This window comes from Apodemus sylvaticus, chromosome 22, assembly GCF_947179515.1.
Source record: "Apodemus sylvaticus chromosome 22, mApoSyl1.1, whole genome shotgun sequence".
Lineage (NCBI taxonomy): Eukaryota > Metazoa > Chordata > Mammalia > Rodentia > Muridae > Apodemus > Apodemus sylvaticus.
This window is the reverse complement of record NC_067493.1, coordinates 11,996,276-12,009,346: the sequence shown is the minus strand read 5'-3', so window position 1 is coordinate 12,009,346 and position 13,071 is coordinate 11,996,276. Positions and strand designations below refer to the sequence as shown.

At 42.8% G+C, this 13,071-nt stretch overlaps 1 pseudogene; it reads right to left on the bottom strand.

The window, feature by feature from the left end:
• Positions 1–5,851: 5,851 nt before the first annotated feature.
• On the bottom strand, positions 5,852–8,587 carry LOC127673295 (PRAME family member 12-like; annotated as a pseudogene).
• Positions 8,588–13,071: the final 4,484 nt, after the last annotated feature.

Below are 13,071 nucleotides of genomic sequence, written 5' to 3'. Positions count from 1 at the left end.
CTGGAAAGAATCTAGATGTCCTTCAACAGAGGAATGGATACAGAAAATGCAGTACATTTACACAATGGAATACTACTCATCTATTAAAAGCAATGAATTCATGAAATTCTTAGGCAATTGAATTGAAACTAGAAAATAATATCCAGAGTGAGGTAACCCAATAACAAAAGATGACACGTGGTATGTACTCGCTGATAATTGGATATTAGCACAAAAGCTTGGAATATCCAAGGTACAACTCACAGACTACATAAAGCTCAAGAGGAAGGAAGACCAAAGTGTGGATACTTTGATACTTATTGGAAAGTGGATCAAGATACCCATGGTTCACAGAACACTCCTCCATTGTTAGTGGGATTGCAAGCTGAAACAACCACTCTAGAAAGCAGTCTGGTGGTTCCTCAGAAAACTGGACATAATAGAACCTGAGGACCCAAGTAAAACACTCTGGGGCATATACCCAGAAGATGCTTCAACATGTAAGTAGGACACATGCTCCACTATGTTCATAGCAGCCATATTTATAATAGCCAGAAGCTGGAAACAACGCAGGTGTCCTTCAACAGAGGAATCCATATAGAAACGTGGTATATTTACACATTGCAGTACTACTCAGTTATTTAAAACAGTGACTTCACAAAATTTGCAGACAAATAGATGGATCTAAAAAATATCAGCTTGAGTAAGGTAACTCAGTCACAAAAGAATGCAAAACATATGTACTCATTGTTAAGTGGATATTAGGAAAAATGTACCCATGATACAACACACTGATCACAACATGAAGCTTAAGAGGAAACAAAACCAACGAATGGATGTTTTAGTCCTATTTGTAAGCGGGAATCATATAAATAAGGGAAAAAGAGGTTGGGATGGAGTTGGGAAGAAGAGAGGAGGGGAAGGGAAAAATGTGGGCCAGAATCAGGTATGGGAAGAGGTAGAGGACATATACAGAATGTCAGGTAATTGAACAGAGGTGTGTAGCAATGGCAGATGGGAAACTGGGGGTAGCAGCCAGAAAGTCTCATATGCCAGGAAAGCAAGAGCTTCCCAAGACCCAGTGGGGATGAATTTAATTGAAATACCACACTAAGGGGAGAGTATGTTGTGGAGACCATATCCAGGGATTAGGCATGGCTCTCTAAAGAGAGATGGGGCCACCCACCGATCTCAAAAATTTTAAATTGCTCCTGTTAGCCAGGCAGTGGGGGCACACGCCTTTAATCCCAGCACTTGGGAGGCATAGGCAGGCAGATTTCTGAGTTCAAGGCCAGCCTGGTCTACAAAATTTTAAATTGCTCCTGTTAGCCAGGCAGTGGGGGCACACGCCTTTAATCCCAGCACTTGGGAGGCATAGGCAGGCAGATTTCTGAGTTCAAGGCCAGCCTGGTCTACAATACAGAGTGTGTTCCAGGACACACACACACACACACACACACACACACACACACACACACACAAACAACCCTGTCTCGAAAAACCAAAACAAACAAACAAACAAACAAACAAAAAACAGAATTGCTCTTGTCTTAAAGAAACACAGGCACAAACAGTGGAACAGAGACTAAAGTAAAGACCATCCAGAAACTGCCCCACCTAGGAATTTATCCAACATGCAGCCACCAAACCTGAGCACTTGTGATGATGTCAAGAAGTGCATGCTGACAGGAGCCTGATACAGCTGTTTCCTTAGAGTCTCTGCCAGATCCCGACCAATAAAGATACAGAGGGTCACAGCCAACCATCAGGCTGAGCACAGGGACCCCAATGGAGGAGTTAGGGAAAGGACTGAAGGAGCTGAAGGAGCCTCATCTGACATGAATGGGAGGGGAGGCCCCTGGTCCTGTGAAGGATTGATGCACCAGTGTAGAGAAATGCTAGGACAATGAGGAGGGAATGTCTGGGTGTGTGGGGGTAGTACCCTCATAGAATCAGGGTAAGGGCCCATGGAATAGGGGGTTTGCAAGGGGAAACTGGGATAGAAGATAACATTTGGCATGTAAAAAAAATATCCAATTAAAGAAAAGAATTAAGAAATTATCAATTTGTCTATATAGCAACATTTTAAGACAATACTTATTAACTGTTCTGTACAAATATGCTGAAAAGTATGGGTAAATACCTAGTTATTATTATATATATTTAATAATAACAGGAAAAGTACATTAGTATCAGGAATCCTTCCTCATATATAATCCCTTTGGCCTTGCCTAGAAGTGCAAATATATCTTGTCGTTACAGTCCATAGTGAAACCATCTCAGAAAGATTATCTGGTGGTTTTTGGCTTTTCCTATATGGTTGCTGGCACACATTCTTAAAAATGGAGTGGGAAACTAACTGATCGGTTTACATCTACAATTAATACAACTAGATCCCAACTCCTACACCTAAGGATCAGGGAACATTTAAAAAGAGGGGGCAGAAACATTGTAAGCTTGCATGGAAAGAAAGATTTATGAACCAGATTGTTCAAGGTTCCCACAAGAAAAGTGGGAGAACTAGATTTTGATCATGCTTTGGTTTCTGGTGCTTATGTCCTTGCCCTTGCCTCTTGCCATCTGGTTATTTCTGGTGTTAGCTGATCTTGCTGTCTCTGACTGTGGCTTGCCACTCCTACAACCCTGTGTGTCAGTACTCCTGTAAGACCAGTTCTCTCTGAGAGGAATTTGGATATGGTGAGCTAGGCACAGGGTCAGCTCCAAGGTACAGCTGGAAGGTTCCTGTCCCTAGCCTTTCATAGGTACCTGTGTCCTGATGGCCCCAAGCAAGTCCCTCTTGGGCCAGGACTTTAAGCAGAAGTGGTGGTCTTACCTGCACTCAAAGGTTGTCAGCAGTCCTGGGAAAACAGTTCTCTCCCATATTTGGGTATAGGGAGCTGTAGCACATGGTGGTTCAGGGCCCAGATGGAAACAGGAAGGATCCTGTCCCAGGCTCTTCCTTGATTGCTGTGTCTAGAAATCTCTAGTTGGGTCCCTCAGAACAGAAGTGGTGGTCTTGCCTGTGCTCACAGACCTGTCAGCACTCCTAGGTGACCAGCTCTCTGCAGGTAGAGTTTGGGTATGGAACATTGTGGCACAAGATTAGCTCTGAGCACAGACAGAAAGCAGGTGGATCCTGTCCCAGGTTGCTCCTCAGTTCCTGTGTCCTGAGGGTTCCATGGGGTGGGGTCCCTCAAAACAGCTTTGCTATATGTTTTAAGGGATATTTAAGTGCCTGGACCTGATGCTGTGCCACAGCCCAAATACCACCAGAAGAGAGTGCATTTCCCAGGAGTGCTGACAAGCCTGTGAGCATTAGTAGGATCACCACTTCTTCTCTGAGGACCTGCCCAGAGACCACAGGCTATGGGAACAAAGGAGTAACCTGGAAAAGAATTCTTCAGGTTTCCATCTGAGCCCAAGCTGATCCTGTGCCATAGCATTCCATATTCAAATACCATACAGGGAGAGCTGGTCTCCCATGAGTGCCTACACACCTGTGAGAATAGGTAAAACCACCACTTCTGCTCTATTTTATGACCCAAGATGGACCTACCCAGAGCTACCAGAACTCAGGAACCAAGGAACAGACAGGGACAGGCTGTTCCTTCCAGTTTCTGTTTGCACCCGGGAGCTGACCTTGTGCCACAGCTCACCAAACCCATTCTTCTTGGAGAGAACTGATCTCCCAGGAGTACTGACACAAAGGCTTGCAAGAGTGACAAGCCACAATCAGAGACAGCAAGACCAGCTAACACCAGAGATAATCAGATGGTTAGAGGCAAGGACAAGCACACAATCAACAGAAACCAAGGCTACTAGGCAGCACCAAACCCCAGCTCTCCCACGGCAGCCAGCCCTGGATACTCCAACACACCAGAAAACCCAGACTCTGGTTTAAAATCACATCTCATGATGATGATAGGGGGCTTTAAGAAGGACATAAATAACCCCATTAAAGAAATACAGGAGAACACAGGTAAATAGTTTCTGCTTTCAAAGACACCACCTGAAAAAGTTACTCAGTTGAGGAAGGATGAAGAACTGTTCCACACATCAGGATGAGTTTTCCTTTTATTTAGAGATTGTTAGGTGCTTAATGTGGAAATGCTAGGGTGCTAGTACCTGGGCTGGGAATGGTATCTGAACTGCATCCCACAGGTCTGTATCTCTCTGTGTAATGTGTATGTTTTGCCTGCATGCACTCATATTCATTACACACACAGGAGTTCAGATGTGAGAATAGGATTGAATGCAAGTTGAGTTCCACAGAGCTGGAAAGATAAAAGCCTACAGGTTGGTAGCAGGAAAGAATCCTAAGTGGTGTAAAAGCAAGTGCTCCAATCTGTTGGACCATCTCCTCTGCCCCTAAAGTGTCCAATTTTGAGGTAGGATACACAACAGAAAGCACAGTACTCAATAGTCTATAAATAGTAAATGGGTTTGCTCTATAGGCTGGCATCATGTGGACAGCACAACCTAAAACACATTATACATTTGCTTGTGTAACAAAACAGTGCTGAGGTGCTGAGGCAGAGCTACAATGCTGAGGAAACAGTCTTGACATGGAGCTGTATCCAGAGTCAATGAAACAGAAGATGCAGAATGAATTTCCTCCATAGTGGACTTCAATGCAAAAATCATGCAATTGTCTTTTTTTTGGTGGGGGATTTTGGTTTTTTGAGACAGGGTTTCTCTCTGTTGCCCTGAATGTCCTGGAACTCACTCTGTAGACCAGGCTGGCCTTGAACTCAGATATCCTCTTGCCTATGCCTCCCATGTGCTGGGATTAAAGGCGTGCACCACCACTGCTCTGCCATGCCATTTTCTTAAAGAACACTAGTAGCCCTTTCTCCATTTTTGGTCCTGCAGTTCTTTTCTGTAACTGAGAGACTGGGATGCAGGCCAAGGCTAGATTATAAGTCAAGAAATAAAATAATAATATAATAATGATAATAACAACAACAATAATAGGGCACTGTTAGCACATAGACAACATCAATCCCCAGTGGATTTGCGGCATAAAAAACCTGCTTATCCTGTCTCTACCTTTCTGTGGGTGAAGTGACCTGGAAGGCAGACAAGCCCTCAGGAGATGGATAGAGTATGCATTCTACTTGTGCAAAATAAGTTGTATTGTGGGACCACACTTTCACAGATAAATCTATTCAACATTATGGAAGAGCAAGAAGATAGACTATGGTCATAGTAAGTCCTATGATAGCGCATGTCTGGGAAAAATGATACTTCTAACAACTCCCCCACACCCCATTTCTATAATATGCTTGCCTTCAGGGTCTAGTGTAGGAATGACACTGAGTCCACAATCACATCACATCACATCACAAGAAAGGTTCTGGACAGATGTTGCTTTTCAAGAGCCACTCACAATTAGTTTGACAATTCTGTGTACATACCTACAAAGGAGCCAAAGAGTGGGAAGAAAAGAGTAAAAGACAATGTCATAATCGACTTTAATGCTACCAATATGTCTTACATGGTAATTTATTTGATCGTACATCATGAGGTCATAGGATACTATGAACACAAATCTAAAACTGAGGTCACTCAGTAGTACATGAGAAGAGACCATTCAGTTCATAGATTGGCCATATATTTACAACATGTGGAAGACACTGGTGATTCTGTCCCGATGGGGGCACATTTAGAAATTCACTACTGTCTTTCTGATTCTACAAGACACCTGATGTTATTATCTTATTCTTCATTTCAAGTGACCCTTGTGGTCTCCATACACAGAACACCATTTTGATTCCAATGGATTTGAAACCATAAAGTTCCGGAACCCCATGATGAACGTACTTCCTCAGATATCATTTCCTAGCATCTAGAATCAGCCTCTTCTTTACTGCTAGACACGGCAAAGTCTGGTCTTCATATCATAGATGCAGCGACTCCAACAATAACGGCAGGTTTCTGTAGCAAATGTGATTGTCTTGGGCTGCCTTCTGGCCCTGAGAATGTCCATGAGATTTTGACACAGTTGGGAAAATCTGTCCACTATAAGATAACCCTCTTGATCATAGCACTCTAGTGGGGCAGGGTACTGATCAACAATCAACTTGCTTTGATTGGCCATGCATTGCAGAAGGTCCTTCATTACAGCAGTGGAGACGTCATTCTCATAGAAATTGACAGAGGTGAGCTGTGAGCACTGGCCCAGAGCAGGCAAAAGGATTTTGAGCTGAGAGTCATTCATCCTGCAGTTCTCTAATTGCAGGGTTTTCAGAGTTTCAGATACATTCTCTAGGAGAATTCGGAGACTCTTGGAACATGACTTGGGAAACACTACGTCATCAAGTGCAGGTGTTTCAGTTGATAGAGCCTCTTGACACTCTGACATGTGTTTCAAATCGGACTTTGAGAGTTGGCAGGCAGTCATAGACAAGGACTCCAAGGGGCTCCTCAGACATCTAGAGAAATAACAAGAAAATTGTTCTGAATCATGGTGCTGGAGGACACTAGGAAGATTGATACTGACACAGAGAATCCACATATGTAGAGTCAATCTATGCTTATGTTGAAGGTCCACCCTGGGGAAATAGCATGATGGTGTCTCCTCATAGGATTGTGTACTGAAGCATTTTATAGTCAGGTAGGGTGGGATCAGAACAAATGTCTGCAACAACCCTTCCTCACTCTGTCAGAGAACTAGAGTTTGCCCCATCATGCTAGGAGAGCACACCTAGAAAGAACTAGCACAGAAGGGTTCTGGCAATATCTTGGCCTATATCCTGTAGACTTTATCCATGTCCTGGCAATCTCCACAATCTTTATCCCTAATCACAGTGTTTCACCCTTGACACTGATGACCCCCACCACAGTGTCACAGATTTCCCGTCTACTTAGTAATAAGTTGTGTTCAAATCTTTATGGAGAAGTAGAGGCTGACTGACTCCAATAGAGGAACAAACTGGTTCCTGTTCTCACATATCTTTGTAGACTGTAGGTGTGGAGTCTCCCCATATCTGGCCCCTCTGGTCTGTCCTGTTACCTTGAATCAGTTTTGCCTGGATCCCAAAGGCTAATATGGAAAGCACACTTATAGCATCTGACCCACACAATGTACATGCTTACAAAACAGCTTTCTCAATATCCCTTACTCCAGCCCATACTATTCCACATGTGAGGACCTAATCATGTGTGCTCCATTAAGAAGGAAACAATCCATACATTGATAGTGTTATAAGTGCATCACTGTAACATCCTCTATGACTGTCACACCTGAGATGCCCACTAATGATTGAAGTAAAGGGAAAGGTTGTTGCTATAACAGAAACAGATCACTATCCTTCGTTACCTGAACAACTGTTTCATGTTGTCACTGGAAAAGTAGTCACCATTCATGGAGAGGTGTTGGAGATAGCTGAGTTTGGAGAACTGATAAAGGAATTTGGCAGCACAGTTCTTTACATGTGCAAAATGAAGCATATCACTAAGTGAGATCCTCAATCTTCTTTCACTTAGACGGAATTTGTGAAGATTTCTCATCTGGCCAAAGCAAGGTGCAAAGCAACCTAGAAAGGATAGGACCTGGTTTGTGTATATTTCCAATTCCTCAATATAGTTTGGCTGAAAAATGTTCAAGATCTCCCTGATAATCTCCACCGGGAAGTGACAAATCTTCATCTTCAGACAGCATAGCCTCAAAGAGTGTTTTCTCTGCTGGGCCCATTGTAGTAAGCATGTTTGATGTTGTTGCAGACAGAAGCCAAGGCTCAGGTCTGTGACCACCTTCAATCACTGCCTCAGTGCATATCTAGGAATGTGCTTTGCAACTTACTTCTCATTCCCAGTCTTTGCTGAGCAGACTTCATTCTTTCTTCCAGCCCATACATCCCAAAAATCCTGGTGCACATCTCTCAAGTCCAGGAATTGAAGATTTCTACTCCTGTGAATGATAAAGGCAAAGTTTCATAATGTTAAATGAACCAACATGGAGTTAGCCTGGATCCCACATGTCTAAGATCAGCTCCATCACAGTACGTCACACCAGGCAGGCAAGGAAACTGCATGAAATGCATTTGGAGACATGACCCTCTTGACTTGTGGCTCTTCCCTATCTAGTGCCTGTAGGAAAGGCACAGAAAGGCTCATCCTAACATGGCTCCTTGTACCCTGAGCTGTCCTGACCTATGAATATCATTTAGATCAGTTTTCAAATTGAATAGTATTTCCACAAATCCCCATGTCAATGACATCATTATCCCCTGTGCTGTTTTCCCCATTCTTCCTGCCCTAATGTGTGTCTTACCACTATAACTATGAGTCCCCATCTAGTCTCCTTGGGCCTTGCTTACCTGGGACTAGCATTCTGTGTCTGCAGTATATCTATGCCATTCGGCACAGCTTGCAAGACCTCCACATCAGGGGTTTTCATCAGTGCTCCCACAGGCAGGCAGGGAAAGGACCAGGCTGCCACAATTGCCTTCAATATCTCTGTGTGTCTGCCATTGAAGGCCTCTAGGAGGAGTGGTGGGAAAAGCACCATGGGCAGGTAGTCCAGATCGGAAGAGTTTATGGCATCATTCCTCAGCAGAGCATCCAGTGCCAACTTCTGGAGTGTGGGAGGATTGTAGGTGCTCATCTTGCTAGATATTCAGTTGGAAGAAACCTGGTGAAGCATTTAGGAGACATAATTTCAGGCTAAATTTTCAGAAGTCCTATTTCTCACATATTTCATGAACCAGAAGTCCAGAGCCCATGCTATGGCAATAATGGAGAACAAAGTCTGCCCAATTATACAATCCTGTGGTCTCCAAACCACAAGTTCATCTCTCTCAGCATGTGGATTCTCTTTTAAGTACCCACATTTGAAAAAGTTATCCACTGTTGCATGGGATATCAACCCATGCTCCTCGTAATCTCATGCCTAGTATAAGGCAAAGATTCAGACTGGCCAAAGTCTTGTTTCAGGAGAAAGGACACTGAACATCTTTGCAGGCCCTGAAAAAAATATACTGCTTATGTCACAGATGCAACCAGGCTTATTGTCCTTGCAACAAATTGATCCCTCCAGGGAAGGGCTAAGGAGATCCTATGAGATGCCTGTATGTATGTATCACATAACACGTTGAAGGCCAGGGTGAGAAATCTGGGCTATATTATATTGTTTTGGGAAATGAGGTAAAATTCATAGCCACCTGGATATACAATCAGACCACATCTAAAATTTAAATCCTATGCCAGGTGGTTCTTGCAGACGCCTTTAATCCCAGTACATGGTAGGCAGAGGCAGGAAGATATCTGAGTTAGAGGCCAGCCAGGGCTACAAAGAGAAACCCTGTCTCAAAAAAATATAAATAAATAAATAAATAAATAAATAAAAATGAATAAATACATAAATACATAAAATGCAAAAACTAAGTAAAACCAGCAACTTTCCCCAAAGATTTGAAAAGCTATGCTACTGAATGAGAGCACCTGCTCATGTGAGTCTTAGAGGAGAAGCCAAGTTTACATAGGCTACAGAGAGGAGAGTTTCCCATGACAAGTTAGAGTCCAGACAAAGAAAGAGATGAGACAATATACCTATCAGTACTTCCAAATGTTTGCTTATACTTTAAAATATGTTATTGCCTAGAAAAGATGCTTCCATTCAGTTGGCTCTCCTTCCAGTCTTGAATGGAACTCATTATGTAGCCCAGGCTCACTGTCACATACTATGCTCCTGTGTGTGGTTTTTTTCTTTTTCTGCATTTTCTTTTTTTCCTCCACTATGCATGCCTAGAGCCCTTTGCTTTTAGAACTCTGCACAGATGTGAAACAAGCCTATTAGAAAACATAATTGAAGTCCTTTGGAGGAAGAGTTGGGAGGATTTAGCACCAGTCTAATCTATGAAGTATATTTCATGCTAGTTCAGGTTCAGGAAAATCAAGTAAAGTAGGATTTTAGGGGCTGGAGAGATGGCTCAGTGGTTAAGAGCACTGACTGCTCTTCTGGAGGTCATGAGTTCAAATCTTAGCAACCTTATCGTGGATCACAACCATCTGTAATGAGATCTGATGCCCTCTTTTGATGAGTCTGAAGACAGCTACAGAGTACTCACATATAATAAATAAATAAATCTTTTAAAAATAGGATTTTAAATGTCTTCATTGAAGTTATTCTGTAGTGGGGTCTGTTTCCACTACACAAATGCTCTACCATCAGCAAAAATTCCAGATCATCTATTTCTTTTTATTTAATTTCATGTAATGATGAGGTGTCTTCTTGTAGCCAAGTCTTGCCTGGATTGTGATATTTTGCACCCAGTACATTAAATTAGTTTCCAGGTGTGGCTGCTATATACATTTTTTCATATATTCCTGCATATTTACAAACATACACACATACATATGTTACACAATGTCTAATCACCTGGACAACAGTGAAGCAACCACATGCCTACAGCCGTGGATGCTGGGTGAGTTGTGGCTTCAGGGACACAAGCCACAAGCCAGAATTTTCATCTTGCGTGCCTGAAGCCTTCTCAAGTGTAATTTGTAAGGTATATTTAAGAAGAAATTCTAGTTCATATACTTGCAAATCCATAATCTGTGAAACATAGCTTAAGAGACTACAGACAGATTAGATTATAAAGAAGATCCTAACTGAAATTCCAGATTAAGTCTAGAAAACTGGATGAAACCAGAAGGACCAAGAGTTCCAGCCCTCCTATGGAGCTCTGAGGGACTAAACCACCAATCAAAGAGCACACATGGAGGGACCCATGGCTCGAGCTGCATATATAGCAGAGGATGGCCTTGTTGGACATCAGTGGGAGTAGAGGTGCTGGATCCTGTGAAGGCTCAGTGTCCCAGTGTGGCGGGATGCCAGACCAGGGAAGCAGAAGTGAGTGGGTTGGCCAGCAGGGGGAGGGGAATGGATAGTGGACTTTCAGAGGAGAAAAGAGGAAAGGGAATAGCCTTTGAAATGTAAATAAACACCATGCAGTGGTGGCACAAGCCTTTAATCTCAGCACTTGGGAGGCAGAGGCAGTGGCAGAGGCAGGCAGATTTCTGAGTTCAAGGCCAGCCTGGTCTACAGAGTGAGTTCCAGGACAGCCAGGACTACACAGAGAAACCCTGTCTCGAAAAACCAAAATAAATTTAAAAAAGTAAATAAAATATCTAAAATATCTTGTAATAAAAAAGAGTTAAAGCCCAGATTCCTCCATGACATTCTATCATTAAAACCTCAGCAATTCCCAGGTAATCCCATTTCTCATTAAAACTGAAGTCTATCCTATTTAAACATTATACACTGGATATGAAGTTATAGCTGGATCGTGATAAGGCTAGGCCAGTTTGAAGGAAACCTCCTTATGGAGGTAAATTTCTTACCTGATATGGACACTGGCTCCAGGGTTCCTACTCCCAGCAGGACCAGACAGTGACTCCAAGCTTCAGGACACTGACATCTCTTTGCCTTCCTCTGAGCCTTTTATACACTTTTCTTCTCTCACCTCCCCATAGCTCCACCTTCCTCACACAATCTTCTTCTTTCTCATTGGTCCATTGAATCCCCACCCACTCAATCCTGTTATAGATTCTCTCCCCTCCTCCTCCAAGACAGGGCTTCTCCCTGTAGCCCTGGCTGTCCTGGAACTCACTTTGTAGACCAGGCTGACCTTGAACTCTGAAATCTGCCTGCCTCTGCATCCCAAGTGCTGGGATTAAAGGTGTGTGCCACCACTATCTGGCTTTTTTGTTTGTTTGTTTGTTTTTGTAAAGATTCATTTTCCTGCTGTTGGTTGATTGGATCAATCTTTCCGATTCATTTGAATCACAGTTTCTGGTTCAATCCTCCAAAGAGGATCTTCTAGTGTGAAAGCAAAAACACAGAATTAAAAAGTCCAGATTCCACTGTTTGCCTGATTGACACATGTTGTGTTCATTCATATATACATTTGTTTATATATGTATATAATTAGTGTGTGTGGTTTTAATATCTGTGTTTGTGCATTTGTTTCAGTGTGTTCATTACTGTGAGCAGTACTTGAGTATGTAGGAGTTCTATGTTAGCCAAAGGTTAAATACTGAGGTTTTCTCTCAAAACAACAAGACCACAACAATTAAAAGCCAAATACAAAACAAAGAAAGAAAGAAACAGAACCCATATGCTCATGTTGATGATGGAAAAGTGGTGCACTTGGTTGCATGAACCTGCAAGCCTTGCTGCGGAGAAGTTTAGTTGAAATAATGCTTGGTCAAGGAGTTTAAAACCATCATGAGCAAGATGGGTACTTAGTTATAAGTGTGGAAACCAAGATCAAAGCATTATGAGATGGAAGTCATAGAAACAATAAGGCCCTAACAACACAGCTGTGCAATACCTGCACGTGGTACACACCATTGAACTCCAGCAGTAAAGACAGGAACATGTCTATGAGTTTCAGGGCAGCCTTATCTAGACAGTGAAAACAAATTTCTTTAGCCATGCATAGAGGTAAACCCCTTTAATCATAGCACTCAGAAGGCAAAGGGAGGTAGATCTCTTTGAGTTCCTAGCCAGGCTGGTCTAGAGAGAGAATTCAAGGACCCCCCAGAGCTGTACAATGTGATACTATTTTAGAGATGACAGGGGCCTGGGGGCTGGCAGGTAAAGCTTTAATAAGCACCCATGCATTCTCAGTATTTGGTGCCTACCTTTGATTGTAGTAGTCCAAAAGCAAAGACAGGAGGATCTCTGTGGGTTTCAGGCCACCTGGATCCACACAGTGGGAACTTGTCCAGCAACATCAAATTCCAAACTCAAAACAGTGGTACCTTTCTTGAAGAAAACAGTAGAAACCTCAGTTCATCAAATGGATGTTTAGAACCTATTTAACCAGTGACCCTAGACAGGCTCAGAGTTAAAAGTACTGGTTCCAAACTCGAAGACCACAGTCGTATTTCTGGATACCAGGAAGATATCACATCTGAAAGGTGTTCTCCCACCTCCACATGTGCACCATGACAAATGGCCCAATCACCAGTAATTAAAAATCAAAACTTTCTGGGAATTTGGTACCTGCCTTTAATCCTAGAACTTGTGAGACAGAGGCAGGCAAATCTCTATGAAATATGGATCCGCTGTGTATTATCTTG